General features: G+C 42.2%; 1 protein-coding gene across 5 annotated transcripts in view; it reads right to left on the bottom strand.

Moving 5' to 3' along the window:
* LOC127427498 (myocardin-like) overlaps window positions 1-22157 on the bottom strand; it is a 212819-nt gene extending 190662 nt beyond the window's left edge. For all 5 annotated transcript variants that reach the window (XM_051675148.1, XM_051675152.1, XM_051675155.1 and 2 more), the window contains exon 1: window positions 22062-22157. The gene's annotated coding sequence lies outside the window, so the exon portion shown is untranslated. The remainder of the gene's footprint in view (window positions 1-22061) is intronic.
* Between the last annotated feature and the right edge of the window lie 788 nt (window positions 22158-22945).

Genomic DNA, 22945 nt, shown 5'->3' with positions numbered 1-22945 from the left:
CATCAAAGAATCCTCCACATGCAGCAATGACAGCTTTACAGTTCCTTGGCATTCTAGCTGTCAGTTTGTCCAGATACTCAGGTGACATTTCACCCCATGCTTCCTGTAGAACTTGCCATAGATGTGGCTGTCTTGTCGGGCACTTCTCATGCACCTTACAGTCTAGCTGATCCCACAAAAGCTCAATGGGGTTAAGATCCATAACACTCTTTTCCAATTATCTGTTGTCCAATGTCTGTGTTTCTTTGCCCACTCTAACCTTTTCTTTTTGTTTTTCTGTTTCAAAAGTGATTTTTTTTTCTTTGCAATTCTTCCCATAAGGCCTGCACCCCTGAGTCTTCTCTTTACTGTTGTACATGAAGCTGGTGTTGAGTGGGTAGAATTCAATGAAGCTGTCAGTTGAGGACATGTGAGGTGTCTATTTCTCAAACTAGAGTCAAACTATGTACTTATCCTCTTGTTTAGTTCTATCTGGGCCTTCCACATCTCTTTCAGTCCTTGTTAGAGCCAGTTGTCTTTTGTCTTTGAAGACTGTAGTGTACACCTTTGTATGAAATCTTCAGTTTTTTGGCAGTTTCAAGCATTGTATAGCCTTCATTCCTCAAAACAATGTTTGACTGACGAGTTTCTAGAGATAGCTGTTTCTTTTTTGAAATTTTTTACCTAATATTTACCATAAGACATGCCAGTCTATTGCATACTGTGGCAACTCATAAACAAACACAATGACAATGTTAAGCTTCATTTAATGAACCAAATAGCTTTCAGCTGTGTTTGATATAATGGCAAGTGATTTAGCATGATTACTCAAGGATAAGTTGTTGGAGTGATGGCTGCTGGAAATGGGGCCTGTCTAGATTTGATCAAAAATGACTTTTTTCATATATATATATATATATATATATATATATATATATATATATATATATATACTACCGGTCAAAAGTTTTGAAACACTTACTCATTCTTTATTATAATTTTTTTTCACATTTTAGAATAATAGTAAAGTCATCAAAACTATGGAATAACATAAATGGAACTATGGGAATTATGTTGTGACTAAACAAAATCCAAAATAAATCAAAACTGTGTTATATTTTAGCATCTTCAAAGTAGTCACCCTTTGCCTAGAATTTGCAGACATGTACTCTTGACATTTTCTCACCAACTTCTTGAGGTATCACCCTGGGATGCTTTTTAAACAGTATTTAAGGAGTTCCCATCTATGTGGGGCACTTATTGGATGCTTTTCAAGTCATCAATTTCAAAAACTTTTTAAAAAATTTTTTTATTACATTTTAGTTTTATAATGAAATAAATTAATATGGTGGCACAATTATATTTTTGTCTTCAAAACTAATTTCAAACATTTAAGCATACGCCTTCAGATCAAAATATTTTTAAGATCATGAGAAACATTTCAGTCTTTCAAGTGTTTCAAAACTTTTGACCGGTAGTGTGTGTGTATATATATATATATATATATATATATATATATATATATATATATATATATATAGACATATATATACAATAGACATATATATACAATATATGTACACGTATACAGTAGGCTATATACTGTATATAAAATATGGCTGACCTATTTATGTAACCATAAAAAAAGTATTAAGGAATACTGAGGATTAGTTATCCTCTCACCATTTTGCTTGTATCACTTTGAGCCATTCTAGGCCTTGTCTTGCATAGCAATACTTTTCACTATAAGCATAAGGCAGGGCTATACAAATTTTCGTATTTAGTCCGAGATCATGGTTTCTGTCTCTCAGTGTCTGTAGCATATTACACATACTCATAGCACACATTAGGCTCATGATACAGTGTTTTCAGTGGTCTCAGATCGGTTCTTTTAACAGATGTACTCAGAGTTCGGTTCACTAAAATGCACTGACCTTGTTATAATTAATGTGCTCCAGATTTTTGTAATTGCACATTTGAGGAATTCCAAATATGTCTGGCTGCCACAAGTTACTGAAAATTATTGATTGAAATAAAGTGTATTACATTTTTTTTAGCAAATGACAGAATATATATATATATATATATATATATATATATATATATATATATATATATATATATATATATATATATACATACATTTTAATAACATTTGGGGATACACAATGTTGACTCTTAAGACTTTATGGATATTACAGTTTCATTTTCTGTTAAAGCAAGATTTTCTGTAAAGCTGCTTTGAAACGATGAATGTTGTGAAAAGCACTATACAAATAAAAATGACATGAAATCAGATATAACTCTGAAAACAAAGTGGAATATAAAGGTGTTCTCAAGGATAACTGCCCAGACTAATATTTGAGAGCTGTAGCACCTGTGCCATCCAGTTCTACAGATGGTCACACCAGCACCTGTGTTGGTGGCACCGGTGGCACTCAGATGCTGGTGAGACAATCTGTAGACTCTGTAGTGTCAATAAAATTTAAATTATATGGACAAAAACTAATAATATTACAAATAAGTAAATTTCCAATAAAAATGATTTTTTTTGTCCTATTGAAATGCCTTCTTGAAAGTAAATCACTGATTTTGATATTTTGTAATTTTACTGATATTACAGAAGTAATCTGTAAAACATTAACACCTTTTTTATGTTGGACAAAATTTTTTAAACTAGTTCAAGCACCAGTACAATAAGGGATTTCATAGAGGTTTTAAACAAATAATCAATACCGAATCCGTGATCCAGCCCACGCTTCTCTCAGCGCTATTTATGATGATCTGCACGAGTGAGAGCTCGAGACCAGTCCATGTGTAAACACACGTGCTCTGTGCTGATCTGTCCATTGAGCCACGGTGACTGATCCGGGTAGAGCTTTTTCATTTTGCTTTTGGAACGTTTGCTATTTCTCATACGCAACAAAAAACAACAGTGCATAATCAGAGAGTCGGAAAAACTTTATAGTCACACCAGTGTGACCTCTTGCAAAGTTTAATCACACTGTTAGGAAAAATGGTTGCAAAAGTCTTACTAAGTGTTACAAACAAAGACGTAGAAACGATCTGAAACAGGTCACATTATAAGCCTTATCAGCTTGGCTAATGAATATGAATTAGGTGGCTGGCTACAATTACTTTGCAAGGTGGCCAAAACTCTTAAAATATAATGTATAATTTACTAAAGGTGAATATGTGAAAATCTTTCAAAGATATGATGCCATAATCCTCAAAAATTCTGTCACATCTAGCAATGAGTTCCTCCTCAGATGCGCTCAGCGCAGCAGTGCTGGAACTTGTAAACATCTTGGTTATGTATGTAATCCTGGTTCCCTGAGTAGGAAATGAGACACTGCATCGGCTGATGCAATGGGTATCACGCAAGTGGTCATGTGGTCTGAAGCCCTTATACAAGCATGCTAATTTATTGGCTTATGATTCTTATTTGACACCGCCAAGGAGCTACATCATGGGCTCCTTATAAGCGCTCGCTCCAGCATCATCACTCAGATTTTCTGATGCAGTGTCTCATTCCTACTCAGAGAACCAGGGTTACATACATAACCAAGACATTCCCTTTTGTAGATCACTCAACGTTGCGTCGGCTGACGCAATGTGGAACAATATACCATAATGCCATGCGAACAGTAGCTGCCATTGGTATCAGCCCGTGTGGGAAGCATATAGCAGTGCACAAGTGGACAAAGCATATAAGAACTATAAGTTTACCCCTGTTCTGACAGAGAGAACATGGGAAGCAGGAGCTAAACCCTTGTCCAGATGATAAAATCGGACAAAAGTATGCAGAGAGGACCAACCTGCCTTCATACAAACACCCTACATGGACGCACCTATAGCCAAAGCTCACAATGATGCCACACTCCTCATAGGATGAGCCTGAATGCCTAAAGGCGAAAGCAAACTGTGTGCCCCAAAAGCACTCGAAATTGCGTCAACAAGCCAATGAGACAGCCTCTGCTTAGTGACCGAAAAAACTCTGTTGTGGGCACCAAAGCATACAAACAGATGTTTTCACATACACTATTGGCTAGTATGGTCAACATAAACTCACAAAGCCCTAACAGGGTACAGTGTATGCAACCTCTAACTCTCATCCAACTAAAATGGGGGAGGAGAGAAGGACTTCAAAGTAATAACCTGTGAGCGGAACAGTGTAGAAACGGCCTTGGGTAAAAACCCCAAACGAGGTCTCGACACTACTCTTAATAAACCTGATGCAAAGTCCATACACGATGGATTGATCGACAGGGCATGCAAATCACCAACCCTCTTAAATGATGCCAATGTTCTGTTGTCTGACCAGTTGAGGACATGACTTCCTTGAATCTCTGGAAGGAAAATCTCAGTTCTAACAGCACCACCAATATTTCCAGGCAATTTGTATGCTAATCTAGCCACTGGCCCATCTACACTCCACAAGCTGGACAACCTTCATACACAACCCTCCCAACCCACATAGGAGGTGTCTGTGTTCACCACTTTTGCAGCATCAAACCTGTCCCAACAGAGCGCCTAACATCAGAAAGTGGGCCTGTTTCCTCTGCAACAGAGCTTGGCAAAATCCACACGTCACTTTGAAGGGATGATACACTTGCCTAAGCGGTTGAAATCACTTTATGGATTTCATCCAACACTGGAAAGGCCTCACAAGCAACATGCCCAGGAAAATGATAGCGGATGGTGCAATTATAAGCCCCAACAGCCTGTGAAGCGCTCTTGCCAGGAGAACACATCCTTCTCTGAACATTGCTATACACTGGCATAATGACTGAACGTGAGCTAGAGACAGGCACGCCCACATTGCCAGTGAGTCCAGTTCCACACCTAGAAAGAGAGTTTGTTGCCTTGGCCTTGTCTAGGTTGACTTTCAGCCCTAAACTGTCCAAATGGCTGAGAACGACATCTTGGTGTTGGGCAGCCAAACTCTCTGAGTGGGCCAATCATTGAGGTAGTTCAAAATGCAGATACCCTGGAGCCTCAAAAGTGCCAGAACTGCATCCATGCATTTCATTTCCCTTGCTTTGCACAATCTGAATGTGAATCTGAAAGCTCTCTCTGAATGTGTCAGCATCCTGAATAAACATTTCATTAGAGTGAAATTCAAACATCTCAGATACAGAATGGGATGTAATTGTCTTTTTTTTTTTTTTTTTTTTGGAACTAGGAAATAATGGCTGTAAAAAAAACTCTCTCTCTCTCTCTCTATGAGAAGGGGAAATCTTCTTTATTATACCTTTCTGCAAGACAGAATAATGCTACAGCAGGACAGCTCATTCACACATTCTCTTTTCTGGTATTTTGAATGTGGAGGAGTGTGTGAACATGGAGGGACTTGGGAACAAACTGGTCTTTCACAACGGCCCCTGCATTTATAATGGGGGGACAGATTGTGGTGTTTATAACAGTGTGTTTTGTTTACTTGTGCTTGTTGTACATTAAGTTTATTATGAGTACCCTGAGACCTTTGTCCATGGAGGCAGAGACAAAACTCAAGCTGAGAGTTATCAGCGCTTGCTCCCCAGCGCAAGCTGCAGGGGAAACTGAACTACTGTATATTTTGATAATGGTTGCAGAGCTTTCAACCGTTAATAATGGTGAAATTGGGGGGCCTGGGTAGCTCAGCGAGTAAAGACGCTGACTACCACCTCTGGAGTCACGAGTTCAAATCCAGGGCATGCTGAATGACTCCAGCCAGGTCCCCTAAGCAACCAAATTGGCCCAGTTGCTAGAGAGTTTTTTTTTATGAGACACTCTCATGGATTTCTATGAGAATAAGCCAAAATTGATGTTCAGCCCCTCCATGTTCCATCCAACAGATGTTTGGTAGCCCAAATCCAAGGCTTGGCATATGTGACGAGGAGGAGGAGGGTGGGGCTGGGCTGTGAGTGTGCACGTCCGGCCCCCAATCGGGCTAATCAGCCGAGGAGAGGGATAAAGACGAACTGGATGCGGCAGTTCGAGAGAGAGAGAGCCACACACAGCTGCCATGTGTGTGTTTATGCAGTGTTTTTTCTTCTCGCTCTTCTATCTCTGCTCTCTCTCCACCCCCTGTGTGTCACTCTTCCCCCCTCCCATCCCTCCCAGTCCCACTCAGTTCCGGCTCCCCAGAAGTGGGGAGAAGCCCCACCCAAACCCCATCCATGGTCCCCTTGTCTGTCCCTCATACTCCCCCTGTCTCCCTCCACTATCCCCCCCAGGTTGGCAAAACTAAGACACAAACATACTGTAAACACACACACGGCAGCTGCGTGTGGCTCTCTCTCTCTCGAACTGCCACATCCGGCTCATCTTTATCCTTCTCCTCGGCTTATTAGCCCGATTGGGGGCTGGGCATGCACATTCACAGCCCGGCCCGACCCTCCTCTTCATCACAGCATAACACCGTGACAACCTCTGCATCAAGTCCAACTCCCTCATATAAATCCCTCATGAAATGGGCTTGGTAGGTTTGCAAAACCTCTAGAGTGTGCAAAGCCAAAACTACTTGGCCTGAAGCAAGTTTATCCATGCTCTGCCACTCGACATACATTACAAAAACCCAAGGCCGAAGGATTAGTAAGCCTTGCCAAATAGAGAAAAGGGAAGTACCCTGCGAGGCATTGTTGCACATTGGCTCGCTAGAAAACAGTCATCCAGGATGGACTTTAATTCTTCTAACTGGGTCTCATTCGGCCAATCCAGGTGCAGCTTTTCCACTGCACATGTAAAGTCTTTGAATAACTCTTTGTAAGTCACCAAGAGTCTGGAAACCTGACCACTGGGAGGCAAGGCCTCGGCCTGACCAACAGTAAACTCTTCCGAATCCAAGGCTGCCATCCTCATCCACCGCACCAAAAAAAATTGTGGTGTGGGCCTTGGGGCTGTGACACAAACTCTAGTGTGCAAATTCATCAGGTGAATGTCAAACCAAGTCAGTGGAGGGCGAAAGACACAACCAAAGATTGGCCTGCTGCTCGCACTCCATCGGCTATGCCTCTGCGCAGGCCTCGAGTTGAGCTGGCATGTCGCGCTAGCAGACACGCGGCCAGAAAACCAGGGAACATGTGGCATGATCTACAAAACTTCATTTACCAGCAGACTGATAAAAGTCTGTTTAGCTAGAGTCCCAGAAATTGCATAAAAGACAGCCAATTGGAATGGAGCTTGTAAATTTGGAAAAGCTCTAGTTATTTATGTGTGCAATATGCATCTGAGGCCCCACAGCTAATCTGCAAGATGCTGTTTTTAACTTCAAGTTAATTTAGTATAGTAAAATCCACTTTTGAGTATGTGGATTTATTGCTCAGCCAATGCTTTATGCTGTGGTACAGCACTGGCTATATCTCCTTCCTCCTGTCAGCCCCTTTCCCATGGATCTTCGACACATATCTTTCTCCCACCACCTGAATTGCATTACTCTCCTCTAGCCCTTGCTGATGAACATCTGCACTTTGTTTTTGATGATGTTCCATGATACTGTACATCAAATCAAGTGGCAGGGTAACCCTCAGCCCTCAATAACTTTTTGAAGGTGGGGCTGTTGTCTACACAGCACATTACAGTGGGATCCTCTGTGTTGACCTTACATTACACAGCAACGAGTCTGACATGATTTTCCATCAGTGACTTTGTGAGCTATTGAACATGAGATGTAATGCATGGCTGTCAAAGCAAACTTGAGTCAATCCCTCCGCTATGAATCTTCAAACAGATACTCCATCTGCATCCAAAGGCCTCTGAATCACAAATCATGTTTCCACTAAATCTAGTTTAGCTACTACCTGACAAATGCAAAGGCACTTGCTTTCTTTCTCCAGCTGAGAACATCGGAATGTTCCACCTGTTTATCCTGTATTCTCTTACTATAAACCACTCCCGAGGAATGGTTTTCTTCTCTGGACAACAAAGCTAAATATTGTACACTGTGTATATGTGTTTAGATTACTGTCAAATGCTTTATGATCACTGGAAACAGGCAAGTTTTATAATCAGATCTTTTTTTACCCTTCTACTGTTTCATCTGTGTATGCTCCCAAAGTCTTCTGTATTTTATTTGTGATATATACACATATGTCCTATATAGAAATGTTGACATATACAACCTATATTCAATGGAAAAGGTTGTACATTTTGAAGATACAGTTTAGTTTTCTTTACTGATGATAAATGAGCAGACAACTATGAGCTCTCTTTAACGTTCAGCCAGAGCTTCAAGTTAACAGTCATCCTGCAATTTGTTCTGAGGTGTCGTCAGTTCCTTAACCCATTCGGTTACATTTCAAGCTGAGGAAGGAGGTTACTGTCGATTCCTATGTAATCTGATGTTAACAATTAAGAAACGGGAGAATGTGAGATATGTAAATAAAAACAGATATAGAGAATCCAGAGAGATTTCCAGAGGGGAATTTACTGGTGCTGGGTCACTGTTGTGCGTCTCCTGACACCACAGAGTTTGAAACAAGAATCATTTTGCATAGACATTGCAAAGACCAGCTGACCTTTACTATAACTGCAAAAATGAGCATAGATCTGGGAAATGGTTCTATTTGTACACTCTCAGAATAAAAAGGTACTGTTTAGGGCCTGGGTAGCTCAGTGAGTCTTGACGCTGACTACCACCCCTGGAGTCACAAGTTCGAATCCAGGGCATGCTGAGTGACTCCAGCCAAGACTCCTAAGCAACCAAATTGGCCCGGTTGCTAGGGAAGGTAGAGTCACATGGGGTAACCTCCTCGTGGTTGCGATTAGGGGTTCTCGCTCTCAATGGAGCACGTGGTAAGTTGTGCGTGGATCGCGGAGAGTAGCATGAGCCTCCACATGTGGAGTCTCCGCGATGTCATGCACAACTAGCCACATGATAAAATGCGTGGATTGGCGGTCTCAGAAGCGGAGGCAACTGAGACTTGTCCTCCACCACCTGGGTTGAGGTGAGTAACCGCGCCACCACGAGGTCCTACTAAGTAGTGGGAATTGGGCATTCCAAATTGGGAGAAAAGGGGATAAAAAAAAAAAAAAAAAGGTACTGTTTAAGGTACAATGCCATCAATGGAACGGTACCCTTGTTTTGGGTATGTTACAAATTTGTAGCCTTAAGGAGACAAAAAGGCTTTTTTTTTTTTTTTTTTCCAGAGGAATAAAACATATAAATGTACAATAGGTCCTTATGGTACAATTTTGTATCCAATATTATAAATTTTAACTAGAGGTACAAAAAAAACACCCCCGATTTATAGTTATGACATCCACTGCAATTAAGAAAAAAGAAAGAAAAATCTTTTTTATTGGATGAAGAGTATATCTGATAGTTAAAGGTGAAGTGTTTATTTTTTTATGTTTAAATACTTTTTCCTATACCATTTTAATGTGCAGAGTCAATTATATGTAAGTCGCTCATCAATTTTCTCCAAAAATGTGTAAACACTGTGGCTCTGTGGTGCAACCACAAACAATCAAAACATTGCTCTGTTTTCTTGAGTATATAAATCAACCAGTTGCACACTGGTGTAGCCAAGGGTGGGACGATACCACTATTAGCATTAAGGCCCACCAAATTGTTGTCTAATGCCCCTGGTCCACCAAAAGCTTGCTGGCCTCGAACCACAAACCGCTAACATCAGACGCTGTTGGGCTACATAATGTCAGCATCAAAGCTTTCAAAACAATAGCAGCTCAAAAAACAAAACTAGATCGCTTTCATTATTACGAAGTTATTTACAGTTACGGTGATGCGGTGATGAGATGCACGTTCAATTGATGGGCATCCTGTATGCTGCAGCAGCTCCAACCACTTTATTTTCCCCTGTCTAATAAAATATGTGTAACAAATGTCATATATGTGAATTGATTACTATGAATTGTTTTTAGGGTATATATTGAAATAACTTCTAACCTGTTCATCAAAACAAGATTGAGTTGACACAAGATGCTCAATTAAATACATTTGGATGTTAAAATGCTCTCAAAACTCCAAAAACTTTTAAACTCCATCCACTTTAATTTAATTTTAAGATAAAAAAATGTTAATTAATAACATCATATGCATGAATTAATTATGAATTTTATTATTCATAACTTCTATTAGTTGCTCCAAAAGCAGCTGGTGACAGCATTTAAGCACACTGAAATAAATTAGTTTGGATGATAAAATATGCTCTGAAAACTCCTAAGAATTTTAAACTCTGGTCTCTTTTTTCCCCTACAACTAAAATAAAATCTAATTATCATATGCGTGAATGTATTGTTATGAATTTTACATCATAACTTAGGGAAATGGTCAGACTATAGCTCAGAATATGTTTTCTCTACCTCAGAACCTGATTCCTTTATGCTTTTTCTCTATATCTGTATTGCAGCAGCATCATTTCTCCCCTACTTTAATGAGAGTAGAGTTGGGACGCAGTGACATTATTAGTAAAATAAAGTTGTTTTATTGACAGTAAACCATAGCAGAGACATAGCGACAATATCCATAACCATCACTTTTATCTGTCATTTTCACCCGTCAAAAGACATGCCAGCAAATTGCGCTAGGAAAAAAATATTGGTCCATTCTATAGTTAAAATGTTCATTCTGTTTTTAAATTTTCAAACACGTCAAGGGTAAATCCCCCAAATTCCCATATAATAATTAATATTTGTTTTCAGCCACAAGGCCTCCTAGCATTCAATATGTTATGCTTGAAAATAAAATAAAAAAATATCTGAATGTACTCAAACATGAATATTGTTGATCAATCTTGACATATTCTTCAAGCTTATTGTCCTACATATGCCCCTCGAAACAATTAGCAAAACTTCAAAAACATAATAATAATAATAATAATAATAATAATAAAATAATTAAATCAATAAAAAGTGTACAGGTCTCAAACAATTGATCATTTCTCTTGGCCCACCCACCCAAACATGTCTGTCTAATGCTACTGCATTGGCGTGAGTTTGGGGTGGGTCCGTCTGTTTATCCAAACAATGGAAAAGGTGAGAGGTGAGTGTTTGAGAAATATGTTTGAGAATGTGTGTCATTATCTTTGCAATTCTGGTTAGTGCAGAAATTACACACTTTACTTTTAAGACGAAGCCCCAAACAAAAACATCTCCCATGGCTTTTTTCAGTGTTAGCTTTGTGTATTTGGATTTGAAATGCTATCAACATTCATCAATCCTGGTTTCAGCCATAGCCATGTAAACAACGTTTTGTAGCCAAGTAGCCTAATAGCTGGTGTGATTGCTCTAATATTCATGATAAACAGCACGATAAAACCGTTCACATAATTTTTGTCATCAAGTTCACATAAGTGCTGTCACCCAGATACCAATGGCATCAGCTCACCCTTTTGATAGGAGGAAGGACTGCCAGTCTCACAGTTCACAGGAGACTCAATATATGGATTCACATGCCAGGGTCCATTATGCAATATGAGTACTTGTTTTGACTTAGAAAATTAGACTGCTGAATAACCAGTAGGAAATGAAGTTGGACTTTGCCAGCTTTGAGGCTGTCAGTGTCTGCTATATTCATTGTAAACAGAGTTCAATGCGATTACCTTTCATGCTTATGTATTCTACATGTAGCCTGAGCATTTGATCTCTTAAAGCACTTTTCCAACATTTTATTGCATAGAACGACAAAGATAACAAGCTGTCATCATAGATTTTCTTTTATCAATTTCTTGCTTAACAGCTTTATGAAAGAGCAAGTAAAAATGCTTGCACAAAGAGTCAAATTTGAGCAATTTATGGTTAAAAGTCTGCTATAGTCATGTTTATAGTATGAAACTATACTAAAAATTTAAAACTTTAAAAAAATACTGACTTTTGGAATACTTTGGAAACTGTGCTCTTGCTTGCATAGACTGATATCATCAGATAAGCATGCTTGTTCCCATGTGATAAGAGCTACCAAACAGTTTAGTGTGAAATTACCACAAAGTGGTGTATTTAATATTTTTCTAAACCGCTTTCTGATGACAGCGACTGTTTACAAGCATGCACCAGATGGCTTCAACAGACAAACTTTAACACACTACAGTGTAATGTCACACAATGTTATTTGCACTTGCACATATTGCACATAAACGACACTAACACACAGACAGACAGCTTCATGTGTCTTTCTCTCATCTGCCGCTGTCTCCTCTCCTTAAATACTCCTGCTGTCCCTCACTGGAACAAGAGACCGGTGTGGCACACAGGTGGACCTCATTCACCACTTATCTTCCCGGCCTCGCTCTGCCCAGACGGTGCTCGGCCCCGCCCTTCTCGCCACACACACGTACTCAAAACATAACAGAAGATCACCACCCCCCCTCCCCCACACTCCCTTTAAGGAGCAACTCATGGCAATTCTTTTTTTTTTATCCCCCTTTCTCCCAATTTGGAATGCCCAATTCCCTCTACTTAGTAGATCCTCATGGTGGCATGGTTACCCACTTCAATCCGGGTGGCGGAGGACAAGTCTCAGCTGCCTCCGCTTTTAAGACAGTCAGTCAGCGCATCTTATCACGTGGCTCATTATGCATGACACTGCGGAGACTCACAGCATGTGGAGACTCATGCTACTCTCCGTGATCCACACACAACTTACCACGCACCCCATTGAGAGCGAGAACCCCTAATCACAACCACGAGGAGGTTACCCCATGTGAATCTACCCTCCTTAGCAACCTGGCCAATTTGGTTGCTTAGGAGACCCGGCTGGAGTCACTCAGCATGCCCTGGATTCAAACTCACGACTCCAGGGGTGGTAGTCAGCATCAATACTCGCTGAGCTACCCATGCCCCCAAATCCTGGCAATTCTAAACATACAATAAAAAAAAAAAAAAAAAAAAAAACATTCATGGGAAGAGCAGGACATCATGGAACCGGAAGACCAAGAAAGCACAGGGGAAACGAGAGGACAAAACAGACCAGGCAGCCAGGGTGAAGCGAATGGGGAGTCCAAAGACCGACATGAACCAGGAGACCAGGCAGGCCAGGGCAGATCAGGTGGATGGTCAGGAGACCAAGGAGGCCAGGGTAGTGGTTCCAGGAAGTGAGTGGGGTCTGGAGGTTTGAGAGGTGGCTCAAGGAAGGGAACAGGGTCCGGCGGTTTGGGAGGCATCTCCAGGAAGGGAACAAGGTCCGGTAGTTTGGGAGGTAGCTCCAGGAAGGGAACAAGTTCCGGTGGTTTGGGAGGCAGCTCCAAGAAGGGAACTGGCGGAGGGTCAGGAGACCAGGACAGAACTCATGGAGGGTCAAGAGGCGGAGCCACAGGAGGCAGAGGCCCAGGGGACAGAGAAATAGATCGACGTCGATGTTCACTGTGTTCAGGAGCTGTGAAATGGCCTCCGTGAGAGGGAGTGCTAGCAGCGACAGGGAAACGACCTGCATTGCCGTGGGCACTGGCAGTGAGAGGGGAATGACCTCCGTGGTTGTGAGCACAGGCAGTGACAGGGGAACAGCCTCCATGGTCGTGGGCACTGGCAGTGACATGGGAACAACCTCCGTGGCCGTGGGCACTGACAGTGACAAGGGAACGGCCTCTGTGGCCATGGGCACTGACAGTGACAGGGGAATGGCCTCCATGGCCATGAGCACTGACAGTGACAGGAGAATGGCCTCCGTGGCCATGAACACTGGCAGTGACAGGGGAATGGCCGCCGTGGCCATGAACACTGGCAGCAACTGGGGCCCTTCTCCTCCTCTTCCAGACGGCTGGGGGCACTGCTGTGGGAATGGCCTCAGTGGATGAGGATGCTGGCTCTGGGACGGACGAGGCTTCAGGCACTGGCACGTTGACCATGGCTGGTGTGGGCACTGGCTCGTTGACCGTGGCAGGCGTGGGCGTAGGCTTGTTGATCGTGGCAGGCGTGGCCGCTGGCTCATTGACCGTGGCAGGCATGGCCGCTGGCTCATTGATCATGGCAGGCATGGCCGCTGGCTCTTTGACCGTGGCAGGCATGGCCGCTGGCTCGTTGACCGTGGCAGGCGTGGCCGCTGGCTCGTTGACCGTGGTAGACGTGGGCACTGGCTCATTGACCGTGGCAGGTGTGGGTGCTGGTAGCGGCATGGGATTACTGCCATACCCCACAGTGTAAGGGGAGAATGCACGCCTCAAAGCATAGTCAGTGAATTCAACTAACGAAAGATCACATCTGCCTCCTGGCAGACATGACTTCACTGGCTCGTTGAGTCAGAACTGATAACAGTCCTTGAATTCAGTAGCTCCCCAACTGAGAACCTGGGCGAGACCACAGAACTGCTCTGTGGTCCCCTCTCCCTGTTTGAGATCAAATAGATGAAAAGCCGCTAGATCCATAGTAAGGGTCAGTTGTTCTGTAATATCTGTAGGAACGAGGTGTGAGAAGGAGGATCTAAGTGCAGGCTTTTATTCATAAAACTAAACACATGTAACTCAAAACATAACAGAAGAACACACCAAACTTCCATACAGGTTTAACAACTGACAAAGATAGAAAGAACACGGGGGCGACCTCTAGTGGCCGCTAGGGCAAATGTTGCAAATGTTAGTACTGGACTCTGTCTCTAATTATAACCAATCACAGATCACAGCCATAACAAAGTGCTGTTCACACAGTCTTTATTAAAACACTCTTAGAACTGCTGGTGTGTTAAGCTGTAACAAGTCTCCATGCCAGCAGATCTGGTTAACTAAACCATCAAATAAACAGTAGCAGTCCCGATTCGCATGGTGCTCTAGGCGAGATCAGGCATGAAGACCCCCCAACCGCCCCACACCCTAGAAAATAAATAAATAATAGAAACACATTACTATACTTACATTACTGCAATTTGTTTCTATGTGGCTCGTTGTATGTATCACAGCAGTTTCCTGGAGAAATTAACTCTAGAGATGCTACAACAACAACTTTAATTTCCTTTCACACAAATCCCGAGTAATATGACAGATTAGATCAAATTGTACAGTAGCTTATTTGATAGAGCATTGCACTTGTGACGCAAGTCCTGAAGAGCACACGAGCCAACACATGAGCCGAAAGTTTCATAAGCTATGTTTCCATCCAAGTTGCGAATAGTTATACGAAAAACCATATTTTTGCAAAAACAATGTGCAAATAAAGCTGCATTTTACATCCAGGCCTGACCTGAGCAACATTTCAGATGTGATGGTTGGTCTGCTGGTTAGACCAGTTCTGAACAAGTTATTCAGTCACATTACTTTTTTTGATGCACATCTTTTATTCCTAATATGTTCTATAGAAGTTTATTTGGTAAATGTGTTTCCATCATAGTTTATGCACATTTCTTCTTATCGATTAAAAAAGGTATCCACCTCAAGCGAGTGTATACATTTTTTATTCACATCTTGGTGTTTCCATCCACCAGTTTTTATGCGATTTCCCAAAATGTGCATAAAAAAACGTGGATCGAAACATAGCTATAGAAACATCTCAAAATTATGAAAATGTTATATATATAAAAAGATAAACTTTAACTACATATCAGTAGAGAAATATTATGTGCCAGGTGCATTCTATTTAGTGATCCAGAGTGATTATTGCACCAGGTATAAATACCTGCCACACAGTGCAGCTATTTGCTCCCCAAAAGTCTGGTGGAAACACAGAAATTGAAGACAAACTGCACCCCTACTGTCACTTCAGTGGTGTGGGGTGTAACCGGTAATGATGTTGTTGATGTGCTTTTTTCAATTCCACCTTTTGTCCCTCTTTTTCCCATCCTGTTTCTTGTCTCCACTCTTAATATTTTCTTTAATACCTCTTATATTATTAAATAAGAATTTAAATAAAGGTGGATTTCCTCTCAGTGATTTGGCCACGGTGAAGATCAGGGAGTTGGGATAAAGGTTTGATCCAGGTAAAGTTAACCATGATTTTACTATAGTAATATTGTTGTAATCATGGAGAGACATTTTTAATGGGCAATCCACCACACAGATCATCTTATTTCTATCATGCAGACAGATATAGCAGCTGGAGTAAGAGGGGACTGGCTACAAGTATAGCACAGGGAGCTGCTCTGCAAACGTTACCTGCTAAGTATTGATTTAAATAATGGTGCAACAGTCTCTGTGACCGATTGTACAGAAATTACACAGAAAAACAGAGTAAAATGTGTAGAAACTCTTATGTACAGTATGCAGAAAGTTAGTGCAGACTGTTTCAAGGAAATAAGAAAACATAGCAAAAGTTCTGCTTTTGGATATGTAGTTTCCAACATATATATATATAAAAATTTTTGCAAAAATGTATATAGAGTCATGTTTTCACTAAGAGACCACGTTGGTTTTCTCCCTGTTGTGTGTGGCCCACCTGCCAGTGCCCACGCCTGCCACGGCCCACGAGCTAGCGCCCACACCTTCCATGAGCCAGCGCCCATGCCTGCCACAGTCCACGAGCCAGCGCCCACGCCTGCCACGGCCCACAAGCTAGCGCCCATGCCTTCCACGAGCTAGCGCCCATGCCTGCCACGGTCCTCGAGCCAGCTGCCACGCCTGCCACTGCCAGCGCCCACGCCTCCCACGGTCCACCTGCTAGCGCCCACGCCTCCCACAGTCCACGAGCCGACACCCACGCCTGCCACGGTCCACGAGCCGGTGCCCACGCTTGCCATGGTCCATGGTCAGTGTCTTCCCAGAGCCAGCGCCTGAAACCTCACCTGGCCTATCATGCCAAATAAATACATATTTTTCAACATTTTTATCTTTCATTCTCAATCACCTTTATGTATTTTTAATCGCTTTCCACTCTTAATTAATCTACAAACAAATAGAGAAAAACAAAAAGTTTATCCAGTCAGAATTTATTCCTTGATGCTTACAAGCAAAGTGTGACAACTGTTTCAGAAATCGCATGCCCGAAGCTGAGCTCGTTAGCTGAAGCAGTGCGAGTCTGAGCTCCACCCCCTCAGGCCTTCAGAATTTCCAACGAATCCCTCAACAGTGCAAATGAATAGCAACTAAAGTCAGACTGTCAGATTCATCAGCCAATCAGATTTATTTATTTGTTCTTGGTGGGTGTGATCTTCAGGATATGTCCCAGTCGAGGCCTTCTAGCTGGCCTTGAGTGACGCAATCAAGCTTTAAGTAATGTTCATAATTCAAGAGTGAAAAGCATAAGATCAAGATGTCTGAGGAGTCGGCTGTCAACTTGAATGGAATGCAGCATAACCGTGTACCCTGACGAAACGAAATTTATTGCAAGAAACATTTAAATCGCAAATATTATTAGATAATTTATTGCAAGCAACATTTAAATTGCAAATATTATTAGATAGATTTTTCCAGGTATTATAGACCACCTTGGTAGATTCATATGAAAAATTATGATTCTTGAATGTCTGTTCGGGAGACTTTCATTTCACAAAACAGTCATGCTGCAGTTAAAATTAGGCTTGCTTGAGCATTAAGTGTCGTTTCAAGTTCTGGCTTTCATTCGTGGATGTGTTTTTAAAATGTCAATTGGTATTACTAGTTAGCTGCGACATAATGTATGATGCCCAAAGGCACAGGGTGTCTTATTCATTGTGAAACTGTGTTTTCTTAATGGCATGAATCACACTGAAGGCCTAGACTTTAAATGCATGGCCCACCACTGGAAAAGAGTTATGGCAAATGCAACATTTATGTATAAAATGTGTGTTTACCAATACCTGTAGGATGATTTTGTCTTCAATGATAACCTTAAGGCCTCCTCTCTGAACCGTTTCCTTTTTGACACTGAGATACTCAGAAACCAACAGAACAGAGCAAAACAGTTGTTGAATTATCTCCTTGGCACTGTGAATCATTTAGCCACAACCACAAAGGAACCAAGTGGCATTCAACAAGAAATATCACCTAAGCCTCTGAACCATGCAGTCATTTGTTGCCACAACTGTTATTAATCCTAGTGGTCAGCAATGGACATTGTACTTAAGCCGAGAGAACTGCCAGAAACGTACAGGGGTAAAATGAGTCATGGACAGTCAAGAGGTCTGCGGTCAAAGCAATTAAGCTAGTCTTTGTTGCAAATAATTTATGATGTTTTGATCAGGTCCTCTTGACTACACAAACGCTAGAAACATCAGATTATATCACATATCTAGCTCTTAAAAGGCACAATGTTTTCGACCATGATTCCCACATGCAGATCAAACTGGAACAGATAAACAAATATGGACTAATATGGACAAAGTTATGGAGTGGATTACTCTTTATCTCTATATCAGTGGTTCTCAATTGGTTTTGCTTCAGGACCCAGGTTTAATATTAGACATTTAGTTGCAACAATACATAAACAATAGTGTCCTTAAAATCAAACATTGAAATGTATTAACTGGTTCCTCATTGGTTCTTTCGACATGATGTCATGAAGTTTGGTCACGAAACATGCAAGAACAAATGAGGTATGATGTTTCAACATAGCCGCCATATTGGATTTCAGTGTTGTTCATGGACTTTTTAAATGATTTGATTTGAATTGAGGGTGAGTAAGGACTTAAACTGCACTCTGTTCATCATCCCATATAAACTGATCAAATGCCTTGACAAACAAGTTGCATGAACTACTTTTATGACACTTTTAAGTGCTTTATTAAACATTAAAATGTTGGGGCAGTGGAGGCTCAGCAGCTAAGGCTCTGGGTTACTGATCAGAAGGTTGGGGGTTCAAGCCCCAGCACTGCCAAGATGCCACTGTTGGGCCCTTGAGCAAGGCCCTTGACCCTATCTGCTCTAGGGGTGCCATATCATGGCTGACCCAGCACTCAGACCCCAGCTTAGCTGGGATATGTGAAAAAAAAGAATTTCACTGTATATGTGCAAAATGTGTGATAAATAAATACAATTATAAAGTAAGTCACTATGTACTGCCATTGTGTTGAATTCAGTCAACATTTTCGAGAATAAAGGCATATCCCACAACCTGGATCATGTTGGTGTCAGCGCACTAACAAGGAGGCTAAAGGCTACAGCCTCTAGCGTCAGTCGCTAGTGTGCCTCTTGAGGCCAGGTTAGTACGTTTTTACTCATTCCGCACAGCTATCACATACCAGCTGGCTACCGTTGCATATCTATGTAGGTGAATCTGTAATACAAGCATTAAAATGTAATGTTTTTCAAAAGATCTGTTTGAGTAAAAGTGTGTGGATATAAAATAGCTGGGTTAGAATAATAGAGAGAAAAATATGTATTTATAAAGTCATAATCAGCCATTAAAGTCATGATTTGAGTGAAAGAGAAGAAAACATGCAGTTGTTGTAGCACCTATAGTGTTCATTTCTCCTGAAAACTTAAGGGAATTGTACCTGGAGACATATATAACAATTTTTGCAAAAATTTATATAGAGTCATGTTTTCACTATGAGACCACGTTGGTTTTCTCCCTGCTGTGTGTGGCCCACGAGCCAGCGCCCATGCCTGCCACGGCCCACGTGCCAGCACCCACGCCTGTCACGGTCCACAAGCCAGCGCCCACGCCTGCCACGGCCCATGAGCTAGCACCCACGCCTTCCACAAGCCAGCGCCCATGCCTGCCACGGCCCATGTGCTAGCGCCCATGCCTTCCACGAGCCAGCGCCCATGCCTGCCACGGCCCACGAGCTAGCACCCATGCCTGCCACGGTCCTTGAGCCAGCGGCCACGCCTGCCACTGCCAGAAACCACGCCTCCCACGGTCCACCTGCTAGCGCCCACACCTCCCACGGTCCACAAGACGTGCTCACACCTCCCATGGTCCACGAGCCGACACCCACGCCCACGTCTGCCATGGTCCACGAGCCGGCGCCCACGCCTGCCACGGTCCATGGTCAGTGCCTTCCTAGAGCCAGCGCCTGAAGCCTCGGCCATCCCAGAGCCAGCGCCTGAAGCCTCGGCTGTCCCAGAGCCAGCGCCTGAAGCCTCGGCCGTCCCAAAGCCAGCGCCTGAAGCCTCGGCCATCCCAAAGCCAGCGCCTGAAGCCTTAGTCGTCCCAGATCCGCTGTCAACGAGCTTGTCCAGTTCCCTGTGGCTGTCGACGAGCCTGAACTGTTCCCTGCAGACATTGACTCTGTCCCATTCCCTGAGGCTGTTGACGAGCCTGTCCAGTTCCCTGAGGCTGTCAACGAGCCTGTCAAGTTCCCTGAGGCTGTCGACGAGCCTGTCCAGTTCCCTGTGGCTGTCGACGAGCCTGTCCAGCCCCCAGCGACAAACGAGTCTTCCATGGCTCCTCCCCTCGAGTCTTCCATGGCTCTACCCCTTGAATTCTCCACTTCCCTGCGCCCTGAGCCCTCTGAGTTCCCTGCTGCCTTGATCCATAGTGCCTCGCTCCCTGAGTCCCCTAGTGCCTTGACTTCTGCACCCACAGCTGCCCTGACCTCTAAGACTCCTGCGGCTCTGCCCCTTGTGGCTCCGGCCCCTGGGCTTCTGCCTCCTGCTCCTGCACCTTACACCAATGGACCCCCTTGCTTAACATTGGTTGATGCATAACTATGAGATCACCATGAGGATTTCACTGATGATAACCACAATAGACATCTTTAAGACTTCTGCATAATTCCTACAAAATCAAAGAACAAACAGGTGTGATGTCATTTAGAAAACAATCTGGCCAAAATAAAGGTGTTTTTAAATTTGTTTTTGGTAGTTTGTAACAGCGAACTTTCAGGAAAACTTCTTCCCAGCTGCTAAACACCTTCTCACCGCCATTGGTCCACGTCATCGGTAGGTGTGACCTGGAGCTCCACCTACTTTGAGGCTGACAGCTAATTCCCATTCAGTCAGTTAAGATCAGTCAACATCAACACATCAGCGTACAGAGTTATTAGTGAGCTAGTAAAAATGTACCTAGATCAGTATGATTGCTCAAGTAGAGACATTTTCCAAGACCATGTCATGCATTTTTTTTTTCATTATTCTACAGAAGGAATTAAATCTACTCAAATACTCTTAAGTGCCCCCTTCACTCTGTTGTTTGATATGCTGCTTCACTCATGTGCCTTCTGCAGCAAAAGTCATTCACACATCTGCCCAAAGTAAGATATGCCTATCATCATTCTTTTGACTGTATTCTACCCATTAACACTCTTTTATACACCCATCTTTGCAGTAGTATCATTGTCATCGTAAATTACAATAACAGAGTGTAATCGGTGCATATTATGGCCGTGTATAGCATGTTAGTGCATTATCTGAAAAAATTCAGAATGTAAAGAAGACAATTTACACAGTATCTACTGCATAATATCGTGCAGGTCCCCCTTGTGTGTTAAAACAGCACCAACCCGCATCGCAGAATAGCATTCTGATGCTATTTTTCTCACCACAATTGTACAGAGTGGTTATCTGAGTTACCATAGACTGTTCTCTGTTGACCTCTCTCATCAACAAGGCGTTTCCATCCGCAGAACTGCCCCTCATTGGATGTTTTTTTGTTTTTGGCACCATTTAGAGTAAATTCTAGGGACTGTTGTGGGTGAAAATCCCAGGAGATTAGCAGTTACAGAAATACTCAAACCAGCCTGCCTGGCACCAACAATCATCCATGCAATTATATAATCAGCCAATTGTGTGGCAGCAGTTCAGTGCATAAAATCATGCAGATTCACCTCAGGAGCTTCAGTTAATGCTCACATCAACCATCAGAATGGGGAAAAAATGTGATCTCAATGTTTTGGACCGTAGCATGATTGTTGGTCTAACCCCAATTAATGTTGTGGTCAGACCATACTCCTTTCTGCAATTTTGTCAATGCAGTGCTCATGAACTGTATAATTCTCAACAGCTTTACGGCCACAGCAAAAACAGATACTCCCAGATACTCCCTCAAATAATCAGTATTGCTATGCATGGTATGAATGTAAAAATTAATTGACAGTGCCTCACACAATACAGATTCAATCTTGATACAATTCATACAGTTCGGGGAAACAGATGTTTTGCCATTGAGTCCTGCAACTGCATAATTAAACTCCATATTTCATGTTGATCATTGTGTGGTAGCACAGTTTATAAGAGAACAACATTACCAGTAGAAACCCAAATGGCAAACAGGACCATTCAAAATGTTATTTCAGAAATATTCATGCCTGATTTAAAACTAATAATTGAAAGCTTTAAATGAATAAACCGTAGCATGAAACTCACAATTTGGATCCCACTGACGAGAAACTCCCTCAATATGCAGCCATACAGTATTTGCGCCTGCCTGTTGGTGTGTGTATTGTATGTGTTTGTATTCAGAGACAGAGATAAGAGGGAAATGTCAGAGCTGTATTTCACTCTAGGCAGGGGGAAGTGGTCAAGTGACATTGCAGTGTCAAGCTCTTAAAAAAAGAATATGTTCTTAGTGATGTGGCAAAAAACTGTACATTATAAACGTTGCTGGCGTGTCAACAAGAGTAACTGTTGGATTTTTGTCTTAAGGAGGGCTCAGCCCCAAGTCGTATATGAGATGTTTGGGTCTATATTGGTCTATATATTCCTTGTTTTTGGTGTGAGATATAGTCAGTTCAATACTCACTCTACCCCCTAATTTTGAAGTCAAGAAGGATTTAGCCCCTTTAGATGGGGTCTAGAATCTAGACATGGATGGTGTGCACAGAAATCTAAATTCCTGGTTTGGTGCCTCATAAAATTTTTGCCTTCACTTCTCAATTCAAACTCATTTTATCAAAGTAACCCATTAGAGCATTTAATAAAAACAAAGAGAACTCCACATCCTAAAATAACTCCATCCTAAAAACCTTCAGCAATATTCATCATCTGCAGAACCCTTTGAGTCCTCTGTTAGAGTTTCAAGAAAACTTGAGACAAAACAATATTGTTACTTCAACACATAGGAATTTATGGGCAGTAACTCAAAAAGATAAACCCCTGGAGGATCTGCAAAGCAACTGGAGACTCCACAAAACAGAGAGCAACAAACAAAATGTCTACATGCATCTTGCACATCACACGCCTTTGACCCTTCGGTCAAAGAAAGACATCCCACAGGCCTGTGTTTTCACACGCTGACAATTCAACCATAT

The sequence above is a fragment of the Myxocyprinus asiaticus genome, chromosome 36 (assembly GCF_019703515.2).
Source record: "Myxocyprinus asiaticus isolate MX2 ecotype Aquarium Trade chromosome 36, UBuf_Myxa_2, whole genome shotgun sequence".
NCBI lineage: Eukaryota > Metazoa > Chordata > Actinopteri > Cypriniformes > Catostomidae > Myxocyprinus > Myxocyprinus asiaticus.
This window is presented reverse-complemented; position numbering and strand designations above follow the sequence as displayed.